Here is a 27449-nt window from a genome sequence, read left to right on the forward strand (position 1 = left end):
TCCTTCCATTTTCCTTATTTGAAATAATAAAACAGCCATTGCCCTTTAAAAAATCCGCTAATTTCACACATGGAGTTTGATTCTTAAGTATGCAAGATTATTCAGAATAAGTAAAAATTATATAGGTCCTAGAGAAGTTAGTGCAAGTCACCTAAGATCTCTGTGAGATCTGGTAATACTGAAAGCTTCTCATGATATGAGCAAATCAGTGTATTTTTTTTAACATCTTTATTGGGGTATAATTGCTTTACAATTGTGTGTTAGTTTCTGCTTTATAACAAAGTGAATCAGTCATACATAAACATATGTTCCCATATGTCTTCCCTCTTGCGTCTCCCTCCCTCTCACCCTCCCTATCCCACCCCTCCAGGCTGTCACAAAGCACCGAGCCAATATCCCTGTGCCATGCGGCTGCTTCCCACTAGCTATCTACCTTACTACGTTTGTTAGTGTGTATATGTCCATGACTCTCTCTCGCTCTGTCACAGCTCACCCTTCCCCCTCCCCATAACCTCAAGTCCGTTCTCTAGGATGTCTGCGTCTTTATTCCTGCCTTACCCTTAGGTTCTTCATGACATTTTTTTTTCTTAAATTCCATATATATGTGTTAGCATACGGTATTTGTCTTTTTCTTTCTGACTTACTTCACTCTGTATGACAGAATTTTTTATACACTGAATTCTCCCAGGTTAGAGTTGGAGACACTAAACTCCCTTTTAGTAAAAGATGCTTAATGTAGATTTTACAGTGAAATATCAGAATAAAGACTTTATTGTACTATTAGCTTTATTTTCCAGAAATGAAATGTAGCTAACAGCTGTAGGCTACATAAGCATGACTCACAGGATGGCACCATATGCATATTATGGTTGCCAAGTGGCACCATAAAGTAGGATATTGAAAACAGCTCTGCCTAATCTCTCTGACCACAAGTATAGGTGGGGTTTTCCTCTATGGAAGCAGTTCCAAAGTGGCTGAGACATGGGATAATGTATGAAATCCTGGCAGGCTAGATGGCTGCAGGGCTTTGGGAACCTCCAAAAGAGCTGAGGTCAGCAGTGCTCCTTGGAATGATTTTCCCCAGCAGTTGTGCTTTGGTAGGACTATGAAGAAAATATCTCCTCAGCAGACTTGTAAGCTCTGGGTTGAGTTTTTTCTTCCCAATCTTCTTCCCTTCCTCCACCTATCAAGCAAGTTGACTGAGAAGGAGGCTGGCTGTTTAACCAGCTTCTAAGACTGGGTCCTGGGGTTGGGGGGAAGAAATTAGTCATCTCTGTAGCCCTAATAGCAAAGTTTAGCCTAAATCTGGTGCTTAGTAGAGCCTTACAGGGAGGGAGGGTTTGCTGTTGGCTGACTGTGCTGAGGTCTTGCTTTCTGCAGCTGTGAATGTGGGTGTCCTAGAAGACTAGAAATTATTCACTAGGACTAGAGACAATTTTCCACTTGGTCAAAATTATTGCTCAAGATTGGAAAATAATACTTGTCCCTAATTTCTGGGGGTATTAAATGATGACATATTACTAGAATTAGACTTGAAAATTAGCAACAAATTAAAAGTATTATTTTGAGATTGGGAGAAGGCACCCCCAACCTGATGTGTCTCCTAGCCCTACCCGTGTGTCTGCCTCCAACCAGAAAGGCCCTTATTAGTAATCTATTTTCAGAAGTTACTTACTGTCTCTCTAAATTCTTATTTCTTGAATATAAATGTTCCTGGGAGTGGTAAGAAGTCTAAGTGAATGAGCTTATGAGCTAGATTTATTAGTCAGCTGCTAGATTTTCTGAAACAAGAAAATTGGCACTTCAGAAGGTACTAGGTAATTGAAAAGAGGGCAATGGGAGCAAAAAGGGAGGCCATGCAGGGTAATGGAAAGGAAACTGACTTCACATACCCTGCTTACTTATTAACCAGAAGTGTTTAAGGCACATGTTCCATACCTAGCCAACAACTTATAACTATGAAAAATCCTGGGGTTAAATTTTCTTTCCTGATTTTAGAATACAACAATAATGCTGCATCTCTGTAAGTCAGAGATTGCAGAGTTGGTAGGAACTTACAATAAGATTTCCTGACTGTCTTGCCTGAGAGCTGGCTCTGATGAGAGATTCAATTCAACGGCTTCAGAATGAGCACATTTTGTTTTTGTTTTTGTTTTTTTGTTCTTTTCCAGAGAGACTTCTGAAGGATTTGTAATTATACTTGCCAAAGCCAGATAGTGATTTGTATGTCAAAAAAAACCAAGCAGAAACATATTTCATAATTGTGGATCAGCGTTTACGACAAATAATAGCATGGGAAGCCACGATTTGGTAGATCATAACACGATTCCTCCAAAATGTGTTATACATGAAAAACCTGAGATAAGTCCTTTCTGATTGGTTTCTTCATGGAGCCAGCCAATTAGGCTTCAGTGCATATCAGAAGGAAGACTTCTTTCCTAACTTTTATTTTGAAATACTTTTAGACCCACAAGAAGTTATAAAAAATAGTATAGAGCATCCCCATATACCCTTCACCCGGATTTCCGCAGTGATAAAATCTTAAAAAACGGTAGTACATTATCAAAACCAGGAAACTGATATTGATATAATACTATTAACTAGACTGTAGACCTTATTTAGATTCTGTCAGTTTTTACATGCACTCATTTGTATGTGTTTGTATGTATAATTCTATAAAATTTTATCATATGTGTATATTTGTGTAACCACCACAATCATGATTCATGTGTTCCGTCATCCACAACAACAAAAAATACATTTGTACTACAACTTTACAACACAAATTCCTCCCATCCCTAACACTCTGGCAACTACTGATGTTTCTCCATCTCTATAATTCTATAATTTTGAGGATGTTATACAAATGTAACCATTTCAGACTGGTTTTTTTCACTTAGGAAACAGTCCTTGAGACCTATACAAGTTATTGTATGTATCATTAGTTGCTTCATTTTTATTGCTAAATACTATTAGAATGTATGTATATACCACAGTAAGCTTATCCATTCATCCACCAAAGGGTATTTGGGTTGTTTACATCTTTAGAATATTACAAATAAAGCTTCTATGAAAATTCATATACAAGTTTTTGTGTGGACATGTCTTTTTAAAAATATCTTTATTGGAGTATAATTGCTTTACAGTGTCATGCTAGTTTCTGCTGTACAACAATGTGAAACAGCTAAATGTATACATATATCCCCATATCCCCTCCCTCTAGAGCCTATCTCCCACCTTCCCTATTCCACCCCTCTAGGTCAGCACAAAGCATCAAGCTGATCTCCCTGTGCTACACAGCAGCTTCCCACTAGCCATACATTTTACATTTGGTAGTGTATATATGTCAATGTTACTCTGTCACTTCATCCCAGCTTTCTCTTTCCCCCCTGTGTCTTCAAGTCCATTCTCCAAATCTGCACCTTTATTCCTGCACTGCTACTTGGTTCATCAGTACTGTATTTTTAGATTCCATGTATGTGCGATAGCATCTGGTATTTGTTTTTCTCTTTCTGACTTACTTCACTCTGTATGACAGACTCTAGGTCCATCTACCTCATTACAAATAACTCAATTTCGTTCCTTTTTATGGTGGAGTAATATTCCATTGTATATATATGTGGCACATCTTCTTTATCCATTCATCTGTTGATGGACATTTAGGTTGCTTCCATGTCCTGGATATTATAAATAATGCTGCAATGAACATTGTGGTACATACATCTTTTTGAATTATGGTTTTCTCAGGGTATATGCCGAGTAGTGGGATTGCTGGGTCATATGGTAATTCGAATTTTAGTTTTTTAATAAACCTCCATACTGTTCTCCATAGTGGCTGTATCAATTTATATTCCCACCAACAGTGCAGGAGGGTTCCCTTTTCTTGTGGACATGTTTTGATTTCTCTTCAATATTTACTTAAATACCGGAGTGGAATTTCTAGGTTATATAGTAAGTGCATGCTTAGTTTTGCAAAAAACTGTCAAAATGTTTTCCAGTTAGTTGTACCATTTACCATTTCTAACAGGAGCACATTTGAGATCCAGTTCTTAATCCTAGTCAGTACTTGCTATTGTCAGCATTTTTTATTTTATAATTCTAATAGGTATATCATGATATCTCATTGGGACTCTAAATCACATTTTTCTAATGACTAGTGATGTTTAGTATCTTTTCATGTGCTTTTCAGGATATTGGTTATTCATGTCCTTTGTCAATTTTTGTTGTTCTTAAATTGAAGTATAATTGACATACAATATTATGTTAGTTTCACGTATACAACATAGTGATTTGGTAATCAAATACATTACAAAATGATCACCACAATAACTAGTAACTATCTATAACCATACAGAATTATTAAAGTATTATTGACTATATTTATTATGCTATATATTATATCCCTGTGACTTATTTTATAACAGGAAGCTTGTACCTCTTAATGCCTATTTTGCCCAACCCCTCATCCCCTCCCTTCTGGCAACCACCAATTTTTTCTCTGTATCTATATGTCTGTTTCTGTTTTGTTGTGTTTGTTCATTTGTTTTGTTTTTTAGAATCCGTATATAGCTGATATCATGTAGCACTTGTTTTCCTCTGTCTGACTTATTTCATTTAGCATAATATGCTCTAGGATGACCCAGATGTCACATATGGAAGATTTCATTCTTTTTAATGGCTGAGTAATATGTGATATATATATATATATATGTATATATATATATAAAATCTTACCTATTCATATATTTTTTATTTTAACATCTTTATTGGAGTATAATTGGTTTACAATGGTGTGTTAGTTTCTGCGCTATAACAAAGTGAATCAGCTATACATAAACACATATCCCCATATCTCCTCCCTCTTGAGTCTCCCTCCCACACTCCCTATCCGACCCTGCTAGGTGGACACAAAGCACCGAGCTGATCTCCCTGTGCTATGTGACTGCTTCCCACTAGCTATCTATTTTACATTTGGTAGTGTATATATGTCCATGCTACTCTCTCACTTCATCTCAGCTTCCCGTTCCCCTTCCCCGTGTCCTCAAGTCCATTCTCTACACCTGCGTCTTTATTCCTGTCCTGCCCCTAGGTTATTCAGAACCATTTTAATTTTAGATTCCATATATATGCATTAGCATATGGTATTTGTTCTTCTCTTAAATCTCCACAATTTATTCATATCTTGATGGACATTTAGGATGCTTCCATATGTTGGCAATTGTAAATAATGCTGCAGTGAACATAGGGGTACATATATCTTTTAAAAAATTTATTCATTTATTTATTTTTGGGTGCACTGGGTCTTCGTTGCTGCTTATGGGCTTTCTCTAGTTGCAGTGCATGAGGGCTACTTTGTTGTGGTGGGCAGGCTTCTCATTGAGGTGGCTTCTCTTGTTGTGGAGCATGGCCTCTAGGCATGCGGGCTTCAGTAGTTGCAGCACGCAGGCTCAGTAGCTGTGGCTCTAGGGCTCTAGAGTGCAGCCTCAGTAGTTGTGGTACATGGTATTAGCTGCTCCATGGCATGTGGGATCTTCCCAGACCAGGGCTCAAACCCATATCCCCTGCATTGGCAGGAGGATTATTAACCACTGCACCACCAGGGAAGTCCAGGGGTGCATATATATATTTTTGAACAAGTGTTCTTGTTTTCTTAAGGTAAGTACCCAGAAGGGGAATCGCGGGATTGTTTAGTAGTTCTATTTTTAATATTTTGAGGATCCTATACTTTTTCCATAGTGACTGCACCACCAATACTGCACTAGGGTTCTCTTTTCTCCACATCCTCACCAACACTTCTTAATCATTGTCTTTTTGACGATAGCCATTCTGACAGGTGTGAGGTCGTAACTCATTGTGGTTTTGATTTGCATTTCCCTGATGATTAGTGATTTTGAGCATCTTTTCAAGTGTCTGTTGGCCATTGGTATGTCTTCTTTAGAAAAATATCTATTCAGGTCCTCTGCTCATTTTTTAATTAGATTGCTTTTTTTGATGTTGTGTTATCTGATTTCTTTATATATTTTGGATATTAACCCCCCCATGAGATATATAATTTGCAAATATATTCCCCCATTTAATAGGTTGTTTTTTTATTTTGTTGATGGTTTCCTTTGCTGTGCAAAAGCTTTTTTAGTTTGGTACAGTTCTAGTTAAAAAAAATAACTTAGTTTTGTTGCCCTTGCCTAAGAAGACAGATCCAAAGAAATATTATTATTATTATTATTTTATTAATATTATTATTTTAATCTGGCTCCTTAATTTATTTATTTATTTTTGGCTGTGTTGGGTCTTCATTTCTGTGCAAGGGCTTTCTCTAGTTGTGGCAAGCGGGGGCCACTCTTCATCTCAGTGTGCGGGCCTCTCACTATTGTGGCCTCTCTTGTTGTGGAGCACAGGCTCCAGATGCACAGGCTCAGTAGTTGTGGCTCACGGGCCTAGTTGCTCCTCAGCATGTGGGATCTTCCCAGACCAGGGCTCAAACCCGTGTCCCCTGGATTAGCAGGCAGATTCTCAACCATTGCACCACCAGGGAAGCCCAAGAAATATTATTAAGACTAATAAAAATTAACATACTTCCCATGTTTTCTTCTAGGGGTTTTATGGCTTCTGGTCTTACATTTAAGTCTTTAATTCATTTTGAGTTTATTTTTGTATATGGTGTAAGAAAATGGTCCAGTTACATTCTTTTACATGTAGCTGTCTAGTTTCCCAGCACCAGTTATTAAAGAGGCTGTTTTTCCCATTGAATATTCTTACCTCCTTTATTGAAAATTAATTGAGCACATAAGAATGGGCTTACTTTGTGGCTTTTTATTCTGTTCCATTGATCTATCTTTCTGATTTTCTGCCAGTATGATACTTTTTTGATTACTATAGCTTTGTAATATAGTTTGAAAACAGGAACATGAAACCTCCACTTCTGTTCTTCTTTCTCAAGATTTCTTTGCTTATTCAGGGTCTTCAGGTTCCATACAAATTTTAAGATTTTTTGTTCTAGTTATTTGAAAAATGTCACTGGTGTTTTGATAGGGATTGCATTGAATCTGTAGATTGCCTTGGGTAGTATGGACATTTAACAATACTAATTCTCCTAATCAATGAGCATGTAATATCATTCCATTTATTTGTGTCCTCAGTTTCCTTCATTAATGTCTTATAGTTCTCAGAGTACAGCTCTTCCACTTCCTTGGTTAAATTTTATCCTAGGTATTCTATTATTTTTATGCAATTGTAAATGAGATTTTCTTCACTTCTCTTTCTGATAGACTGTTATTAGTGTATACAAGTTCTACAGATCTGTATATAACTTTGTTTCCTGCAACTCTACTGAATTATATTATTAGTACTAATAAAAGTTTTGTTGGGATTTATAGGTTTTGTCATCTGCAAAGAGTGAAGTTTTATTTCTTTCTTTCCAATTTGGATGTTCTTATTTATTTTTCTTGTCTGATTTCTATGGCTAGAAATTCAAGTATTATGTTAAATAAAAGTTGCAAGAGTGGGCATCCTGTCTTCTTCCTAATTTTAGAGGAAAAGTTTTCAGCTTTTCACCATTGACTATGATGCTAGCTGTGAGATTCTCATATATGACCTTTATTGTGCTGAGGTATCTTTTCTCTGTACTCACTTTGTTGAGATTTTTAATCATAAATACATGTTACATTTTGAAAAAAGCTTTTTCTGCATCTTTTGATGTAATCATGTTACTTTTGTCCTTCATTTTATTAATGTGGTGTATCATGTTGATTGATTTGTGGGTATTGAACCATCCTTGCATCCTTGGGATAAATCCCACTGAATCATTGTATATAATCCTTTCAATGTGTATTTTAATTTGGCTTGCTAATATTTTTTGAGGATTTTTGCATCTATGTTCATCAGGGATATTGACCTGTATTTTATGGTTTTTGTAGTATCTTTGTCTGGTTTTATTATCAGGGAAATGTTGACCTTATAAAATGAGTTGGAATATATTCTCTCTTCCTCTGTTTCTGGAACAGATTTATAGAATTGGTATTATTTCTTCATTTAATGTTTGGTAGAATTAGTCTGTGAATACATCTAGGTGTAAATATTTATTTTTTGTAAGTTTTTAACTTTATAATTTCAAGTTCTTTAATAGCTATGGGAATATTCAGATTATATATTTTCTCTTGACTGAGTTTGGTCATTTGTAATTTTTAAGAAATTGGTACATTTAATCTAAGTTTTCAAAATTTTTTCCTCATGACTTTATTTTCCTGAACAAAGCAATTACATATAGATGAGAATAAAACCAACTTGCTGTTTCCTTCCACAACTTATATAGCTTTTTAGATTTACATAAACTGTATCTTAAACATGCAAGACTAACTGTGCTAAACTATGTTGAACTACAGCAATTATTTACTTGATTTCATTTGTTATGTTGCTAAAACCTTCCTTTTATTTTTTGTCCAAAAATTGCCAAAAACCATCTTTCCTTTCCTATTACCATAACAGAATTTCAGATCTACTTTGTTTCTTATTAAGCTTACTATCTATTCTCTGAGTCCATTAAATCTTAGAATTAATATTGCTTTATGTATGAGATGGCCAATAATATTATACTTTTACTTTGAATTCACCTCTTGCTAATATTAATACTCTTTTCTAAAAACAAATTTTATTGGAGTATAGTTTATTTACAATGTTGTGCTAAAGTGGATCAGTTATGTACATACATATATCAACTGTTTTTAAGATTTTTACCCATATAGGCCATTACAGAGTATTGAGTAGAGTTCCCTGTGCTATACAGTAGGTCCTTATTAGTTATCTATTTTATATATAGTAGTGTGTATATGTCAATCCCAATCTTCCAGTTTATTCCTCCCCCCATTACCCCAGTAACCATAAGTTTGTTTTCTACATCTATAACTCTATTTCTGTTTTGCAGATAATTTCATTTTTATACTTTCTTTAAATTCCACATATAAGCAATATCATATGATATTTGTCTTTGTCTGACTTAGTTTACTCAGTATGACAATCTCTAGGTCCATCCATGTTGCTGCAAATGACATTATTTTGTTCTCTTCTATGTCTGAGTATATTCCATTGCATATGTGTAGAACATCTCCTTTATCCATTCATCTGTTGAAGGACATTTAGGTTGCTTCCATGTCCTGGCTATTGTAGATAGTGCTGCAATGAACATTGGGGTGCATGTACTCTTTTGAATTATGGTTTTCTCTGGATATATGCCCAGGAGTGGGATTGCTGCATCATATTGTAGCTCTATTTTTAGATTTTTGAGGAACCTCCATACTGTTCTCCATAGTGGCTGTACCAGTTACATCCTTACCAACAGTGTAGGAGGGTTCCCTTCTCTCCACACCCTCTCCAGCATTTATTGTTTGTAGACTTTTTGATGATGGCCATTCTGACTAGTGAAATGATAACTCATTGTAGTTTTGATTTGCATTTCTCTAACAATTAGTGATGCTGAGCATATTTTCTTGTGCTTTTAGGCCATCTGTCTGTCATTTTTTCGATTGGGCTGTTTGTTTTGATATTGAGCTGCATGAGCTCATATATTTTGGAGACTAATTCCTTGTTGGTTGCTTCAGTTGCAAATACTTTCTCCCATTCTGAGGATCGTCATTTCATTTTCTTTATGGTTTTCTTTGCTGTGCAAAAGCTTTTAAGTTTAATTAGGTCCCATTTATTTATTTATTTATTTTTTACTGTAGGAGTTGCATCAAAAAAGGTCTTGCTGTAATTTATGTCAAAGAATGCTCGGCCTATGTTTTCCTCTACTAGTTTTTATAGTATCTGGCCTTACATTTAGGTCTTTAGTCCATTTGGAGTTTATTTTTGTGCATGGTGTTGGGGGTGTTCTACTTTTATTTGTTTACATGTAGCTGTCCTGTTTTCCGAGCACAACTTATTGAAGAGACATTCTTTTCTCCATTGTGTATTCTTGCCTCTTTTGTCATAGATTAGGTGACCACAGGTGCATGGGTTTATCTCTGGAGTTTCTATTCTGTTCCATTGATCTATATTTCTGTTTTTGTGCCAGTACCATACTATTTTGATGACTGTAGCTTTGTATTATAGTCTGAAGTCAGGGAGCCTGATTCCTCCAGCTCCGTTTTTCTTTCTCAACGTTGCTTTGGTTATTCATGGTCTTTTGTGTTCCAAAACAACTTGTAAATTTTTTTGTTCTAATTCTGTGAAAAATGTCATTGGTAATTTGATCATGTTTGCACTGAATCTGTAGATTGCTTTGGGTAGTACAATAAGTCCCCTACATATGTACGAGTTCTGTTCTGAGAGCGTGTTTGTAAGTACAATTTGTTCATAAGTTTAACAAACTTAGCCTAGGTACCCAACAAACACAGTTGGCTATATAGTACTGTACTGTAATAGTTTTCCCACAAATAATACATACAAAACAAATAAACACACATAAAAACATTTTTAATCTTATAGTACAGTACCTTGATAGTACAGTAGTACGTTACAACAGCTGGCATACAGGGGCTGGCATCAAGTGAATAGGCAAGAAGAGTTACTGACTGGAGGAGGGAGAGGAGGTGGGAGATGGTAGAGCTGAAGGATCATAAGCAGTAGGAGATGGAGGGCAAGCTGCAATTTCACTCATGCCTGACGTTGAGGACACAAATTCTGGTTCCTTGATGGATTCAATTTTATCTACCCTCTTGAAAAAATGATCCAGTGATGTCTGGATAGTAACTCTTTTTTCTCATTATAGATGACATGGTAGCAATAGACTGCTTTCTGAAGAGCTGCTGCAACCTTCTAGTACCAATCTATTTTCAGATCCTGTGCCTCAAAAACTAACAGTGCCTCCTCAAATAAAGAAAATTCCCTTGCCATTTCCTGCACTGTGAATCTCTTCAGTTCTACAGTTACTTCTTCCTCTTGTCTCTCTTCTTACTTTCTCTGGGCCTAAAATCCTGGTGTTTCTTATCAGTACCAACTACATCACCAATGTTTTTATGCTTGCTTCTGGATAACCTGGGCTTGAAATAAAGACACTGTACTACTGTACCCTATACAGTACTATACAATAAAGAACACAAAAGCACAACCACTTGTCGAGGATGCACACACATGAAAATGTACACTAGACATGTGAATTAACTTCCTTCACCAGGCATGCAAACTCACGTTCCCATCTTTGAAAGTTTGCAACTTGAAGTTTCATATGTAGGGGACTTACTATATAGTCATTTTCACAGTATTGATTCTTCCAATCCAAGAACATGGCATATCTCTCCAACTTTTTGTGTCATCTTTTATATCTTTCATCAGTATCTTACAATTTTCTGAGTATAGGTCCTTTGTCTCCTTAAGATATGTTTATTCCTAGGTATTTTATTTTATTTTTTTGATGCAGTGATAAATGGGATTGTTTCTTTGATTTCTCTTTCTGATTATTCATTGTTAATGTACAGGAATGCAAGAGATTTCTCTGCATTAATTTTGTATCCTGCAACTTTACTGAATTAATTTATTAGCTCTAGTATTTTTGTGGTAGCATCTATAGGGTTTTCATGTACAGTTTCATGTCATTTGCAACAAGTGACAGTTTTTCTTCTTCTTTTCCAGTTTGGATTCCTTTTATTTCTTTTGCTTCTCTGATTGCCAGGGCTAGGACTTCCCAAATTATGTTGAATAATGGTGGTGAGAGTGGACATCCCTGTCTTGTTCCTGATCTTAGAGGAGATGCGTTCAGCTTTTCTGCATTGAGAATGATGTTTGCTGGGGGTTTGTCATATATGGACTTTACTATTTTGAAGTAGCTTGCCTCTATGCCCACTTTATGGAGAGTTTTTATCATAAATGAGTGTTGAATTTTGTCAAAAGCTTTTTCTGCATCTAATGAGATGATCATATGGTTTTTATTCTTTGATGTGTTGATGTGGTGTATTACATTGATTGATTTTTGGATATTGAAAAATTCTTGTATCATCACAAATAAATCCCATTGATCATGGTGTGTGATCCTTTTGATGTGTTGTTGGCTTCCGTTTGGTAGTATTTTGTTGAGGATTTTGCATGTATGTTCATCAGTGATATCATCCCATAATTTTCTTTTTTCTTGAAATATTTTTCTGGTTTTGGTATCAGAGTTAAGGTAGTCTCATAGAATGACCTTGGGAGTATTCATTCCTCTGCAAATTTTTGGAAGAGTTTCAGAATGGTAGGTGTTAACTCCTCCCTAAATGTTTGATACAATTCACCTGTGAAGCCATCTGCTTCTGAATTTTTTGTTTGTTGGGAGATTTTTAATCACAGTTTCAATTTCAGTAGTTGTGATTGTTCTGTTCATATTTTCTATTTCTTCCTAGTTCAGATTTAGCCAGTTGTACCTTTCTAAGAATTTGTCCATTTTTTCTAGGTTGTCCATTTTATTGCTGTGTATTTGCTTGTATTAGTCTCTTCTGATCCTTTGTATTTCTGCTGTGTTCATTGTAACTTGTCCTTTTTCATTTCTAATTTTGATGATTTAAGCCCTCTCCCTCTTTTGCTTGACTAGTCTGGCTAAAGGTTTATCAAATTTGTTTATCTTCTCAAAGAACCAGCTTTTAATTTTATTGATCTTTGATGTTGTTTTCTTCATTTCTTTTTCATTTATTTCTGATCTGATATTTATGATTCCTTTCCTTTTACTAAGTTTGGGTTTTTTGTTTGTTTGTTTGTTCTTCTTTCTCTAATTGCTTTAGTTGGAAGGTTAGGTTGTTTACTTGACATTTTTCTTGTTTCTTGAGGTAGGATTGTATTGCTATAAATTTCCCTCTTAGAACTGCATTTGCTGCATCCCATAGGTTTTCGATCATTGTGTTTTCATGGTCATTTGTCTCTAGGTATTTTTTTAAATTTCTCCTTTGACTTCTTCAGTGAATCATTGGTTATTTAGTAACATATTGTTTAGCTTCCATGTGTTTGTCTTCTTTACAGTTTTTTTTTCCTGTAATTGATCTGTAATCTCATAGCAACGTGGTCAGAAAAGATGTTTGATATGATTTCAATTTTTTTACATTTCCTGAAGCTTGATTTGAGACCAAAAATGTGATCTATCCTGGAGAATGTTCTGTGTGCACTTGAGATGAAAGTGTATTTTTGGCTGATTGCAGTTACAATATCCTATAAATATCAATTAAGTCTATATGGTCTAATGTGTCATTTAAGACTTGTGTTTCCTTATTAATTTACTTTCTGGAAGATCTGTTCATTGGTGTAATTGGAGTGTTAAATTCCCCCACTACTATTGTGTAACTGTTGATTTCCCCTTTTATGCCTGTTAACATTTGCCTTATATTTTGAGTTGCTCCTATGTTGGGTGCCTAAATAATCACAATTGTTGTATCTTCTTCTTGGATTGATCCCTTGATCATTATGAGGTGTCCTTCCCTGTCTCTTGTAACAGTCTTTATTTTAAAGTCTACTTTAAAGTCTATTTTGTCTATTTTAAAGTCTATTGCTACTCCAGCTTTCTTTTGATTTCCATTTGCATGGAACATCTTTTTCCAGCCCCTCACTTTCAGTCTGTGTGTGTCCCTAGGTCTGAAGTGGGTCTCTTGTAAAGAGCATATAAATGGGTCTTATTTTTGTATCCATTCAACCAGTCTGTGTCTTTTTGTTGGCTTATTTAATCCATTTACATTTAAGGTAATTATTGATACATATGTTCCTATTGCTGTTTTCTTTATTGTTTGGGGTTTGTTTTGTAGATCTTTTTCTTCCCTTCTTCTTTTGTTCACTTCTCTTGTGTTTACTACCTAAAGAAGTTTTTTTTTTTTTTTTTAGCATTTGTTGTAAAGCTGATTTGGTGGAGCTGAATTCTCTTAAATTTTGCTTGTCTGTAAAGCTTTTGATTTCTCTGTTGAATCTGAATGAGAGCCTTGCTGGCTAGAGTATTCTTGGTTGTAGGTTTTTCCCTTTCATCACTTTAAATATACCATGCCATTCCCTTATTGACTGATGAGTTTCTACTGAAAAGTCTGCTGCTAGCCTTATGGGGATTTCCTTGTATGTTACTTTTTGCTTTTCCCTTGTTGCTTTTAATATTTGTCTTTGTATTTAATTTCTTAAAATTTGATTAATATGCATCTTGACATGTTCCTCCTTGGGTATATACTGTTTTGGACTCTCTGCACTTCCTGGACTTGGGTGACTATTTCCTCTCCCATGTTAGGTAAGTTTTTGACTGTAATCTCTTCAAATATTTTCTCAATCCCTTTCTCTTTTTCTTCTGAAATCCTTATAATTCGAATGTTTGTGCGTTTAATAATGTCCCAGAGGTCTCTGAGACTCTTCTCATTTCTTTGCATTCTTTTTTCTTTATTCTGTTCCCTGGCAGTGATTTCCACCATTCTGTCTTCCAGGTCAGTTTTCCATTCTTCTGCCTCAGTTTTCCTGCTATTGATTCCTTTTAGTGTATTTTTCATTTCAGTTACTGTATTGTTCATCTCTGTTTGTTTGTTCTTCAGTTTTTCTAGGTCTTTGTTCTTCTCCATTCACACCTCCATTCTTTTTCCATGATCTTGGATCATCTTTACTACCATTACTCTGAATTCTTTTTCTGATATATTGCCTATCTCCTTCTCATTTAGTTGTTCTTGTAGGTTTTTATCTTGTTCCTTCATCTGCAACATACTTCTTTGTCTTCTCATTTTGTCTGACTTACTGTGTTTGTGTTCTCCTTTTTGCAGGCTGCAGGATCATAGTTCCTCTGGCTTCTGGTGTCTGCCCCCTGGTGGGTGAGGTTGCTCCAGAGAATTGCTCTGTTATCCCCTTGACAGGGGATCTGATTTGTGTTATGTTGACTGGGGCATGCCCTGGATATTGATTGGGGCCTCCCCTTTGCTCTGTAGTAGTCACTGTCCTGTCAGGACTGGGGTCTGCTCCCTAGTTGTTCGAATAGAGGCTCCAGGTCTGTTTCTTAGCTGAATTTCTTATCTGCAGTACAAGGAAGGCATTATTAAGGCACTCCCACTGGGAGAGAAGCCACTGAGTATTCCTCTTCTGGAGCTGCTCACCTGTGAATGTGTTGTGTTGTGTCTCCTTTCACTGGTTGTGTGGGCTCACAATGTACACTGTTTTTGGCACTGCTTTTGGTCCCTCCTTAACTGTGGGTATGCCAGAAATTGGCTCTGATGACTCTCAGGTGTTATTTTCACCAGGTCACCAATGTAGATCCACTGAGGTCAGGTCCCAGGACTGCAGTAGTCATGCACCTTGACCCACTGTGGGAGCTATGGAGGCAGCTCAGACTCTGACATGGCCCAACCCTCATGTGTATGTGCCCACAAAGCCCAAAACTGCTAAGGCTAGAGCTGTCCTAGCTGCAGGAGCACTTGTTCTTTGGGATGTTTCACAGTCCCTGAATTTATAAAGCCATCAGCAGAAGTGTAACTCCATGATTCACACAGTAGCAAGGAGAGGTTTCAACTCTTCTTTCTTAGTCATGGACCCTTGGGGCTCAGCTGTGGTTTTAGCCCCACCTCTGCATGTGTTCCTTCCACTGAGATCTGCTTCAGAAGTTGCCTGAACACATGAGCACCTCAGGCAGGAAAGAGGTGAGGCAGTGATTGTGGGGAGCAGGCCACCCAGGTGGTAGGATGCCATGGTAGTAATTGGAACACGTGAGCCCCTCAGGCTGGATTGGGGAAAAGCAAGCCACCCAGGCAGGAGGGTACTGGGGTAAGGATTGGAACACACGCACCTGTCAGTCAGCGATCAGGGCAAGTACATCGCCCAGGTTGGTGGGGATGGGGGAGGTGATAGCAGGGATGTGTGAGTTGGCTCTGGCAGGAGCCCTCCCTAGTGCCTGTGGAGGCAGGGGCCAGCACATAAGGAGAGAGCCTGCAATGGTGGTCCTGCCCTTTGAACACCACTCAACAATTGCACTTCACTCCTGTGGTGGTCCAGGCTTCTTCCATGAGCATTCCTGGTTGAGCAGCTCCTCACTCCTATCCCCTCAGGCTGTCTCCTCACAGCCAACAGCAGTCCCCTTTCCAGGTCTGCTCTCCAAACCCCACTTTCCATCACCCATCCCCCGTGCACACCAGTGGACACTCATCTTGGGCTGGGGCAAGCAAGTCTTTTGAACGGACCACCTGTGTGGGTCTCACTATGTCCTTCCTGCCAAAGACTGGCTGCTGGGCTCTTCTCCGAGCCCTCAAAACTCCCTTTCTGTACCAGCTGATCTCCATGCTGGTGAGGGGGCTTCCCCAGATGCAGGAACCTCTCCTCACCTTCAGCTCCCTGTCAGGAGTGCAGGTCCAGTCCTGTTTCCTCTCCTCTTCCTTTCTTTTTTCTTTCATCCTACACAGTTACATGAGGATCTTGTCCTTTCATGTGTTTGAGGTCCTCTGCTAGTATGCAGCAGGTCTTCTGTGAAAATTGTTCCATTTGTAGGTGTATTGAGGTGTTTGTGAGGAGACACAAACTCCATGTCCTCCTACTCCACTCTCTTGGAAACCCTCTTATGTTTTCAAATTTAAGTGCATAAAATTGTCCATAGTATTTTTTTGTTAGCCTTTTATGTCTGCAGTGTCTACAATGAAGTACAAAGGATTTTTACATTTTTTTTATTCTTGATAAGGTCCAATTTATATATTTTTGTCTATCATTTTTTGAAAGTGCATTTGGTATTGTATCTAAGAGACCATTGCCTAACTCAGTGTCACAAAACTTGTTCTGATTACTTCTACTAAGTGTATTATAGCATTAGCTCTCACATTTATGTCTATAATCCTTTTTGAGTTAATTTTTTTGTATATTGTGTGAGTTAAGGGACTCTATATTTCAGTTTTCAACCAGACAAATAGAACCAGTAAGATATATATATATATATATATATATATATATATATATATATATATATATATATATATATATATCCATTTCTGAGAAAAATAAATAATCAGGTGCCCCATTTGAGTTCTGCCTATGGAAGGGTTTATCTCCACTATATTCCTTCAGGGATGTCTCAGAAAAGGCTCATAATGCTGCAGTTGACCACTTTGGGTGGTGCCTGCACATGAAGAACCATCTGTAAACCCAGCCTGAGTTTTCTCTTTCTCAGTGAACTTGTCATAGAGAACTCTTCATGAGGCCATAGGTGTGGAATATGAGAGAGAGAGGATAATGTGGCAGGATTAAGGGCATGGACATTTGGGTCACTTCCTCATGCAACTTACTTGTGCCTTCAAGACCTGTCTGAACTTGGTCTCCTGTACACCATTTCTATTTGATAATGTAATGCTGCTGTGCATGCCCAAATTTATGGCTTGGAAGGCCATATACCATCTAATCTATGATTGGCAGATCAGGTTGCATGGTAACTTAGTGATCCATGATTAAGTGTTCAGTCTCTATTAAGGCCTAGTAGCAAGCCAAAAGGTGTTTCTCAAATGAACAGTATTTATTCTCAGAGGATGACAGGGTTTTACTCCATATTATAAGGATTGGCACTTTTATTCTTCCATAAAAGTCTTCTCAAAGGCTGCACACAGCATCTCTACCTTCCACTGACACTTCAAGTACCATCTCATCTGCTCCATCATATGGCTTGAATGGCAAAGCAGCTTGCATGGCAGTGTGGGCCTAGTGCAGAGCCTTCCTTTGTTATGGACCCCACTAAATGCTAGTAGTTTTTTGGGTCACTCAGTAAATGGGCTAAAGTAACTCATTCAAATGTGGAATATGTTGCCTCTAAAATTCAACAGGGTCACCTAGGAGTTATGTCTCTTTATGGTGGTAGTAGGGACGAGATATAGTAATTTATCCTTCATTTTAGAAAGGATATCTCAAAAATGCCCAACCCCATTAGACTCCTAGAAATTTCACAGAAGTAGAAGCCTTCAGAATTTTTGTAGAATTTATTTACACTTTCTGACATGCAAATGTCTTACTGTCATGCATAGAGCAGTTCTTACTTCCTACTCACCATGTCCAACCAGCATAGTATCATCTATGTAATGGACAAACATGATATACCTAATCTTGTGCAAGGGAAAGGTGATCAAGATCTCTGTGGACTGGGCTTCCCTGGTGGCACAGTGGTTGAGAGTCTACCTGCCGATGCAGGGGACACGGGTTCGTGCCCCGGTCCGGGAAGATCCCACATGTCGCAGAGCAGCTGGGCCATTGAGCCATGGCCGCTAGGCCTGTGCGTCTGGAGCCTGTGCTCCGCAACAGGAGAGGCCACAACAGTGAGAGGCCCGCATAATGGAAATAAAAAAAAGATCTCTGTGGACTAAATTATGACCAAGTTGGAGTTGATTTACCCCTGAGATAGGACAGAAGGTATTTTCTGGCTTTGCCAGCTGAAAGCAACTGCTTCCGGTGGTCTTTACTAGCAGGTATCAACATAAAAGCATTTGCCAGCTCAGGAGAGATGCATATGTACCAGGAAATGTGATACTTGTTCAAACAACTAAACTGCATTTGGAATAGCAGTTGCAAATGGGGCTGCCACCTGATTAAGTTTATGATGGTACACTATCATTCTCCAACATCCATTTGTTGTCTGCACAGGCCAAGTTGGCAAGTTAAATGGGGATGTGGTAGGAATCATCACTCCTACATCTTTCAAGTCCTTGGTGGTGGCAGTAATCTCTTCTGTCCCTCCAGGAATTATATTATTTTTTATTATTTTTGTAGGTGGAGGTAGTTCTAGTGGTTTCCAGTTGGGTTTTCCTACTTCAAAGGTCAAGGAACCAATGTAGAGATTCTGTCAGTTGCTATGTATGTCTATTTTCATTATATAATACATTCCAGAACTGGGGAAATAACCATAGGATGTGTTCAGGAAGCTACTGAACTCACTGTGAGATAAACCAGAGCTAAAATCCCATCGATCACCTGACTTCCATAATCCCGTATTCTGACTGTTGGAACTCAGTGACAATTTGAGTATCCTGAAATGAGTGTCATTTCAGAGTCAGTATCTAACAATCCCTGAAAGGTATGATTATTTCATTTTCCTCAGTTCACAGTCACTTTTTAAAATGGCTATATGTCCCTTTAGGGAAGGCTTGGAGAAAGGCTAACAATATAAATTTTGGGCAGTTTAGAAAGATTATTCTTCAAGGGGACTTGGCTTCTCCTTCATTCAAAAAAGTCTGGGTTTATAAATAGGTTCAGGTATGGGAATGCATTGTGTGGCCCTGAAACTTTGTTTTGGTAGCTTAAGTTAGATTTCTGTTCACTAGTCCTAGAACTTTTTTATTTCTTGGTTTATGCAGATTAAGTAAGAATTGCATAGACTGCCCATCTATTTCTTTTCCAGAGACATCACAATCAACTAGCCAATACTATATGTTCCTGTGAATCAAACTATTCTGATTACTGTTTTGGCTCTATTCTCCATTATGTTAACCATGGCCACCTTCTTGGCAATTAAATGCTGTACCTTGGTCCCTGACACAAAGAACAACCACAGAGCTCTGCACGAATGCTGGGGTTTCCTTCGCACATGTATTTCTCATATGTATAGTGAAAGGTTGGTCTTCTGGACTCTCCTAGAGTGGGTGAGAAAATTTTATATGATAAATCCACTCTAACATTCTAATCTCCTTAAGCCTTTGGATTTCTTCCTCTACAGTACACCAAGGCAATTTAGCATTTTACCTTAATTTAGTGTAGGTCACTATTGGATTCATGCCAACCAACAAAGCAACCGACCAACCAACCAAACTCTTAGTGTTCCTTCTAACTTCTCAAGCTAAAACTTTGAATCTAACCTAGAATCTCTGCTTAGTGGACCCCTACCAATACATTCAGCCTGATACAACTTTATATTTCTTCAATGATTATTCCGCACACTTAAGATTGATTTCCACACATATTTCCCATATCAGTTGGGAAAACTATGCAATTATTTTGGTGTGTATCATACCTTTTCATGGGTCATATTTTGTACCTCATCTTTTGGCTCCTGCTAGGAATTGCGTTTAGTTATAGATGTGGAAGCAAAGAAGAGTGTTGGGGTAGGTCCTGTAGAGAATTAGCAGTGCATTGTAAGACAACTACCCTAGGGAGGATAGTACAGATTCTTCAGTCAAAGGGGAAGAAGCATCCTCAGGGAAGGATAGAGGGCCTTCATCTACTGGAAAAAAGATTCAGCAGAATTTAGAGGTTTGATGTTCCCAGCCTCATTGGGTTCTGCCCATATGGTCCCATTCCTTACCAATCAATAACTCACTTTAATAGAAGATACCCTGTAAGGATGGGGACCTAATTTGTGTTATAATTTAGCCAATTGCAGGTTGGAACTCTGTTTTTGTCTTAAATGTCTCAGCTCTGTGCCTACAGAAGATGGGGGTTTATTTCTGGGCAGATAAAGAAGCTGTGTGATCATTAATGTAAAGCTTGAGCTGCAAATTTGAAGCAGGGAACTAATATTTTTATTTTGCCAGTTCTTTTACCACAGTTAAAACTAACCAGCCAAATCCATTATACTCCTTAGCTTGACTAAAATGTTCTAAGGGAATAAATGTATGCTCACCCAGAAACTCAACTTATGTAATAATTTGATTAGGAGCATCCAATGGTAATATTTTGTGCATCTCTATTGCCATATTATGCCATAGACTACCACTGCCTCTTTACCACTGAAAAAAGTTATTAATACATTTAATTCCAATTGGATTGGGGAATCAAGTTCACAAAACCCAGAGGCAATTCAGAAATGTATCCTTAAGATGTTGTTCCTCTAGAACCACTTCCATTATCAGATAAGGTTCAACCAGTGAACTAGAACGAGGTGTAGATACAAATTAAGACATACATCGCAATAAATTGTTTACCTGATTTTGGGGGCTGGCTAGGCAATAATAGGTCAGGATGTTAGAAAGGTTTGGCTTGAAGACAAGCTGCAGCTGCTGTCCACAGGCAGAATTTCTTCAGGGAAACCTCAAGTGGGCTCTAAAGATTTTTTTTTAACATCTTTATTGGAGTATAATTGCTTTACAATGGTGTGTTATTTTCTGTTTATAACAAAGTGAATCAGTTATACATATATATGTTCCCATATCTCTTCCCTCTTGCATCTCCCTCCTTCCCACCCTCCCTATCCCACCCCTCGAGGTGGTCACAAGCCACTGAGCTGATCTCCCTGTGCTATGTGGTTTTTTCCCACGAGCTATCTATTTTACATTTGGTAGTGTATATATGTTCATGCCACTTTGTCACAGCTCACTCTTCCCCCTCCCCACATCCTCAAGCCCATTCTCTACTAGGTATGTGTCTTTATTCACAACTTACCCCTAGGTCCTTCATGGCCTTTTTTTTCCCCCTTACATTCCATATCTATGTGTTACCATATGGTATTTCTTTTTCTCTTTATGACTTACTTCACTCTGTATGACAGACTCTAGGTCCATCCACCTCAATACAAATAACTCAATTTCGCTCCTTTTTACGGCTGAGTAATATTCCATTGTATATATGTGCCACATCTTCTTTATCCATTCATCTGTTGATGGACACTTGGGTTGTTTCCATGTCCTGCCTACTGTAAATAGAGCTGCAATGAATATTTTGGTACAAGACTCTTTGAATTATGGTTTTCTCAGGGTATATGACCAGTAGTGGGATTGCTGGGTCATATTATAATTCTATTTTCAGTTTTTTAATGAACCTCCATACTGTTCTCCATAATGGCTGTATCAATTTACATTCCCAACAAAGGTGCAAGAGGGTTCCCTTTTCTCCACACCCTCTCCAGAATTTATTGTTTCTAGTTTTTTTGATGATGGCCATTCTGACTGGTGTGAGATGATATCTCATTGTAGTTTTGATTTGCATTGTTCTAATGAATAATGATGTTGAACATTTTTTCACGTGTTTGTTGGCAATATGCATATCTTCTTTGGAGAAATGTCTATTTAGGTCTGCGCATTGTTGGACTGGGTAGTTTGTTTTTTATTTTTTGTTATTGAGCTGCATGAGCTGCTTGTAAATATTGGAGATTAATCCTTTGTCAGTTGCTCCATTTGCAAATATTTTCTCCCAATGTGAGGGTTCTCTTTTGGTCTTGTTTATGGTTTCCTTTGCTGTGCAAAAGCTTTTAAGTTTCATTAGGTCTCATGTGTTTATTTTTGTTTTTATTTCCATTTCTCCAGGACGTGGGTCAAAAAGGATCTTGCTGTGATTTATATCATAGGATGCTCTGACTATGTTTTTTTCTAAGAGTTTTATAGTGTCTGGCCTTACATTTAGCTCTTTAATGCATTTTGAATTTATTTCTGTGTATGGTGTTAGGGAGTTTTCTAATTTCATACTTTTACATGTAGCTGTCCAGTTTTCCCAGCACCACTTATTGAAGAGACTGTCTTTTCTCCATTGTATATCCTTGCCTCTTTTGTCATAGATTAGTTGACCATAGGTGCGTGGGTTTATCTCTGGGCTTTCTATCCTGTTCCATTGATCTATGTGTCTGTTTTTGTGCCAGTACCATATTTTCTTGATTACTGTAGCTCTGTAGTATAGTCTGAAGTCAGGGAGCCTGATTCCTCCAGTTCCATATTTTGTTCTCAATATTGCTTTGGCTATTCGGGGTCTTTTGTGTTTCCATACAAATTGTGAAATTTTTCATTCTACTTCTGTGAAAAATGTCAGTGGTAGTTTGATAGGGATTGCATTGAATCTGTAGATTGCTTTGGGTAGTAGAGTCATTTTCACAATGTTGATTCTTCCAATCGAAGAATATGGTATACCTCTCCATCAATTTGTGTCATCTTTAATTTCTTTCATCAGTGTCTTATAATTTTCTGCATACAGGTCTTTTGTCTCCTTAGGTAGGTTTATTCCTAGATATTTTATTCTTTTGGTTGCAATGGTAAATGAGAGTGTTCTCTTAATTTCATGTTCAGCTTTTTCATCATTAGTGTATAGGAATGCAAGAGATTTCTGTGCATTAATTTTGTATCCTGCTACCTTACCAAATTCATTGATTAGCTCTAGCAGTTTTTTGGTAGCATCTTTAGGATTCTGTATATATAGTACCATGTCATCTGCAGACAGTGAGTGTTTTACTTCTACTTTTCCGACTTGGATTCCTATATTTCTTTTCTTCTCTGATTGCTGTGGCTAGACTTCCAAAACTATGTTGAAAAAGAGTGGTGAGAGTGGGCAACCTTGTCTTCTTCCTGATCTTAGTGGAAATGCTTTCAGTTTTTCACCATTGAGCATGATGTTGGCTGTGGGTTTGTCATATATGGCCTTTATTATGTTGAGGAAAGTTCCCTCTATGCCTACTTTCTGGAGGGGTTTTATGATAATTGGGTGTTGAATAGTGTTGAAAGCTTTCTCTGCATCTGTTGAGATGATCATATGGTTTTGCTCCTTCAATTTGTTAATATGGTGTATCACGTTGATTGATTTGCATATATTGAAGAATCCTTGCATTCCTGGAATAAACCCCACTTGAACATGGTGTATGATCCCTTTTAAAAATGCTGTTGGATTCTGTTTGCTAGTATTTTGTTGAGGATTTTTCCATCTATGTTCATCAGGGATATTGGACTGTAGTTTTCTTTCCTTGTGACATCTTTGTCTGGTTTTGGTATCAGGGTGATTGTGGCCTTGTAGAATGAGTTTGGGAGTGTTCCTTCCTCTGCTATATTTTGGAAGAGTTTGAGAAGGATAGGTGTTAGCTCTTCTCTAAATGTTTCATAGAATTTGCATGTGAAGCCATCTGGTCCTAGGCTTTTATTTGTTGGAAGATTTTTAATCACAGTTTCAATTTCAGTGCTTGTGATTGGTCTCTTCATATTTTCTATTTCTTCCTGGTTCAGTCTCGGCAGGTTGTGCATTTCTAATAATTTGTCCATTTCTTCCAGGTGGTCCATTTTATTGTCATGGAGATGCTTGCAGTAATCTCTCATGATCTTTTGTATTTCTGCAGTGTCAGGTGCTACTTCTCCGTTTTCATTTCTAATTCTATTGATTTGATTCTTCTCCCCTTTTTTCTTGATGAGTTTGGCTAATGGTTTATCAATATTGTTTATCTTCTCAAAGAACCAGCTTTTAGTTTTATTGATCTTTACTATCGTTTCCTTCATTTCTTTTTCATTTATTTCTGATCTGATCTTTATGATTTCTTTCCTTCTGCTAACTTTGTGGTATTTTGTTCTTCTTTCTCTAATTGCTTTAGGTGCAAGGTTAGGTTGTTTATTTGAGTTGTCTCCTCTTTCTTAAGGTAGGCTTGTATTGCTATAACCTTCCCTCGTAGAAGTGCTTTTGCTGCATCCCATATGTTTTCGGTCGTCATGTTTTCATTGCCATTTGTTTCTAGGTATTTTTTTTGCTTTCCTCTTTGATTTCTTCAGTGATCTCTTGCTTATTAAGTAGTGTATTGTTTAGCCTCCATGTGTCTGTATTTTTTGCAGATTTTTCCTGTAATTGATACTGAGTCTCATAGCATTGTGGTCAGAAAAGATACTTGATACGATTTGAATTTTCTTAAATTTACAAAGGCTTGATTTGTGACCCAAGATATGATCTATCCTGGAGAATGTTCCATGAGCACTTGAGAAAAATGTGTATTCTGTTGTTTTTGGATGGAATGTCCTATAAATATCAATTAGTCCATCTTGTTTAATGTATCATTGAAAGCTTGTGTTTCCTTATTTATTTTCATTTTGGATGATCTGTCCATTGGTGAAAGTGGGGTGTTTAAGTCTCCTACTATGAATGTGTTACTGTTGATTTCCCCTTTTATGGCTGTTAGTATTTGCCTTATGTATTGAGGTGCTCCTATGTTGGGTGCATAAATATTTACAATTGTTATATCTTCTTCTTGGACCGATCCCTTGACCATTACCTAGTTTCCTTCTTTATTCTTGTAATAGTCTTTATTTTAAAGGCTATTTTGTCTGATATGTGAATTGTTACTCCAGCTTTCTTTTGATTTCCATTTGCATGGAATATCTTTCTCCATTCGCTCACTTTCAGTCTCTATGTGTCCCTAGGTCTGAAGTGGGTCTCTTGTAGACAATATATATACGGGTTTGTTTTTATATCCATTCAGCCAGTCTGTGTCCTTAGGTGGGAGCATTTAATCCATTTACAGTTAAGGTAATTATTGATATGTATGTTCCTATTCCCATTTTCTTAATTGTTTTGGGTTTGTTATTATAGGTCTTTCCCTTCTCTTGTGGTTCTTGCCTAGAGAACTTCCTGTAGCATTTGTTGTAAAGCTGGCTTGGTGGTGCTGAACTCTCTCAGCTTTTTCTTGTCTGTAAAGATTTTAATTTCTCCATCAACTCTGAATGAGATCCTTGCTGGGTAGAGTAATCTTGGTTGCAGGTTTTTCTCCTTCATCACTTTAAATATGTCCTGCCACTCCCTTCTGGCTTGCAGAGTTTCTGCTGGAAGATCAGCTGTTAACCTTATGGGGGTTCCCTTGTGTGTTATTTGTTGTTTTTCCCTTGCTGCTTTTAATATATTTTCTTTGTATTTAACTTTTGATAGTTTGATTAATATGTGTCTTGGTGTGTTTCTCCTTGGATTTATCATGTATTGGACTCTGTGTGCTTCCTGCACTTGATTAAATATTTCCTTTCCCATATTAGGGAAGTTTTCAACTATAATCTGTTCAAATATTTTCTCAGTCCTTTTCTTTTTCTCTTCTTCTTCTGGAACCCCTATAATTCAAATGTTGGTGCATTTAATGTTGTCCCAGAGGTCTCTGAGACTGTCCTCAGTTCTTTTCATTCTTTTTTCTTTATTCTACTCTGCAGTAGTTATTTCCACTATTTTACCTTCCAGGTCACTTATCCATTCTTCTGCCTCAGTTATTCTGCTATTGATCCCTTCTAGAGTATATTTAATTTCATTTATTGTGTTGTTCATTGTTGCTTGTTTCCTCTTTGATTCTTCTAGTTCCTTGTTAAATGTTTCTTGCATTTTCTCTCTTCTATTAACAAGATTTTGGATCATCTTTACTATCATTATTCTGAATTCCTTTTCAGGTAGACTGCCTATTTCTTCTTCATTTGTTAGGTCTGGTGGGTTTTTACCTTGCTTCTTCATCTTCTGTTTTTTCTGTCTTCTCATTTTGCTTATCTTACCGTATTTGGGATATCCTTCTCACAGGCTGCAGGTTAGTAGTTCCCGTTGCTTTTGTTGTCTGTCCCCAGTGGCTAAGGTTGGTTCAGTGGTCTGTGTAGGCTTCCTGGTGGAGGGGACTAGTGCCTGTGTTCTGGTGGATGAGGCTGGATATTGTCTTTCTGTTTGGCACTTCCACATCTGGTGGTGTGTTTTGGGGTGTCTGTGTCCTTATTATAATTTTAGGCAGCCTCTCTGCTAATGGATGGGGCTGTGTTCCTCTCTTTCTAGATGATTGGAATAGGGTGCCCAGCACTGTAGCTTGCTGGTCATTGAGTGATGCTTGGTCTTGGTGTTGAGATGGAGATCTCTGGGAGATTTTTGCCATTTGATACTATGTGCAGCTGGGAGGTCTCTTGTGGACCAGTGTCCTGAAGTTGTCTCTCCTACGTCAGAGGCCCAGCAGTGACTCCTGGCTGGAGCACCAAGAGCGTTTCATCCACACAGCTCAGAATAAAAGGGAGAAAAAAATAGAAAGAAAGAAAAAGGGTAAAATAAAATAAGATAAAATAAAGTTATTACAATAAAAATTATTATTTTGAAAAAAATTCTTTAAATAAAAAAAAAGAAAAGAAATAAAAAACGGACGGATAGAACCCTAGGACAAATGGTGAAAAAAAAGCTATACAGAGAAAATCTCACACAGAAGCATACACATACACACTCACAAAAAGAGGAAAAGGGGAAAAATAATATATCTTGCTCCCAAAGTCCACCTGTTCAATTTGGGATGATTCGTTGTCTCTTCATGTATTCCGCAGATGCAGGGTACATTAAGTTGATTGTGGAGCTTTAATTCGCTGCTTCTGAGGCTGCTGTGAGTAATTTCCCTTTCTCTTCTTTGTTTGCACAGCTCCCAGGGCTCAGCTTTGGATTTTGCCCCACCTCTGCGTGTAGGCCTCCTGAGGGCGTCTGTTGTTCGCTCAGACATGATGGGTTAAAGGAGCCGCTGTTATGGGGGCTCTGGCTCACTCAGGGCGGGGTCGGGAGGGGTACGGTTGCGGGGCGAGCCTGTGGCAGCAGAGGCCAGTATGACGTTGCAGCAGCCTGAGGCCTGCCGTGCGTTCTCCCGGGGAAGTTTTCCCTGGATTATGGGACCCTGGCAGTGGCGGGCTGCACAGGCTCCCAGGAGGGGAGGTGGGGATAGTTACCTGTGCTTGCACACAGGCTTCTTGGTAGCGGCAGCAGCAACCTTAGCGTCTCATGCCCGTCTCTGTGTTCCGCGCTGATAGCCGTGGCTTGAGCCTGTCTCTGGAACTCCTTTAAGCAGCACTCTTAATCCCATCTCCTTGAGCACCAGGAAGCAAAGAGGCAAGAAAAAGTCTCTTGTCTCT

The 27449-nt window shown here is 37.8% G+C and overlaps 1 pseudogene across 1 annotated transcript in view; it reads left to right on the forward strand.

Moving 5' to 3' along the window:
- Positions 1 to 27449, forward strand: part of LOC309839313 (putative P2Y purinoceptor 10) — a 61408-nt pseudogene that overhangs the window by 570 nt on the left and 33389 nt on the right. The window lies entirely within an intron of this gene.

The sequence above is a fragment of the Grampus griseus genome (genome assembly GCF_964374135.1).
Source record: "Grampus griseus genome assembly, chromosome: X".
In the NCBI taxonomy this organism is placed as follows: domain Eukaryota; kingdom Metazoa; phylum Chordata; class Mammalia; order Artiodactyla; family Delphinidae; genus Grampus; species Grampus griseus.